The sequence below is a fragment of the Myotis davidii genome, unplaced genomic scaffold (genome assembly GCF_000327345.1).
Source record: "Myotis davidii unplaced genomic scaffold, ASM32734v1 scaffold79, whole genome shotgun sequence".
In the NCBI taxonomy this organism is placed as follows: domain Eukaryota; kingdom Metazoa; phylum Chordata; class Mammalia; order Chiroptera; family Vespertilionidae; genus Myotis; species Myotis davidii.
In genome coordinates this window covers 1,290,493-1,292,095 of record NW_006294339.1, presented here as the reverse complement: position 1 = coordinate 1,292,095, position 1,603 = coordinate 1,290,493, and the positions used below count along the sequence as shown (strand labels likewise).

General features: G+C 32.9%; 1 protein-coding gene across 7 annotated transcripts in view; it reads left to right on the top strand.

The window, feature by feature from the left end:
• ZCCHC11 (zinc finger, CCHC domain containing 11) overlaps window positions 1-1,603 on the top strand; it is an 84,764-nt gene that overhangs the window by 62,234 nt on the left and 20,927 nt on the right. The gene's annotated exons all lie outside the window — the stretch shown is intronic.

Below are 1,603 nucleotides of genomic sequence, written 5' to 3'. Positions count from 1 at the left end.
AGCTATACTAATATTATTATTGGAAAAATGTAGGTAGGATTGCCATAGCCAACTTCAAGAACTCTCCCATTATCTGCTTAACAGACAATGATTGATGAAATGAGACAGTCCATGGAATGTTTTCCATCATAATGAGCTGTGATTATGGGGGGCTTTGTGATACATATGAACTGATGATATATGGATTTTTGCTTCTGGCCTTTTTTGCTTGTCATATGGGACCCCATTGTCCATTGCTCTGGCATCATTTAAGTATTGGTCATTGGCATCGATCAACTTTTAAGGGTAAGGATATGTTTAATGAAGCTGATGATCTTTGACTCCATTTGTGATTGAACCTAGACTTTAAGTGACTGGGTATAAATAAGGCCCTGCAAAGGCTGTTTTTAATTGTCAACAATACAAAATTCTTTAGGTCAAAAGGAGCTTTTCTAAGTAGAATGATTTTGCTGTATTCTAGCAGATCATCTTAAGTAAAAGTAAATATTCACTTAAAATAGGAGTGTTATTCAAACTTGATATTATGACTGCTATGTTTTCATAGTTTATATCAGCTTAAAAATTGCTGTTGAATGGGTGAGCCTGTGCTAAATGAAACAAACCAGTCACAAAAGGACAAATACCGTACCATTTCACTTATATGAGGTACTTAGGGTAGTCAACTTCATAGACAGAAAGTAGAATGCTGGTTGCCAGAGGCTGTGGGGAGACAGGAATGGGCAATTATTATTTAATAGGTTCAGAGTTTTATTTTTGCAAGATGAAAATAATTCTGTGGATAGGTGAGCACAACAATGGGAATGTACTTAATGCCACTGAATTGTACACTTAAAATGTTTAAGATGGGTAATTTTATATGTATTTTACCACAACTAAGAAATTGCAATTTAAAAATAGCAGTAAATACTAAAATATTACAATAAGAAAGTAAATATGGAAATGTACAGGGATACTCTATACAAATATGATTGAATTGTTTGGTGAGGCTTCAGAGGGAAGACTGAGTGCTTGAATGGAGAATAATTGGTGTTAAAAGATAAGAGAATGTGTGTGTGTGTGTGTGTGTAAGAGTAAGAGAAGATACCATTAGTGCTTCTAAGGGCTGAGTCGGAGTGGAAAGTTAGGCATTGTAAAATAAGATAGTTTATAAAAACAGACAAATCAGTGATTACCCTCTAAGGCCTACAGGTCCACTTTACTGTGTTATCAACCAACATAGTTGGGTTTGGATCATAGTTGTTACTCAAAAAGTAAGAATCTTCTTAAAAAAGAATCAAAGTCTAAAGAGGTATCTTGTGTCATTCCCCTGTAATAAATATAAAAGCATCAAATATTTTGGCCTCTTTAAAACCTGCATTTCATTTTTGAGGGCAGGATCCCATGTATTTTGTTTTAGATATTAATATCTGTAATTTCTACCTTTTTTGTTCTATAAAAGTCTGAATTTATGCTAGATGATTCTTGGTAACTGTATTTGTTTAAGTTATATGTAAATATAAAAAACAATTTATTAGCTTAAGTCCCTTGAAATTATCTTTATGTATATGTGCTTACAGAGTAGAAATGTTCATTCAGTAAACATATATTAGTTATTCTCTAAATG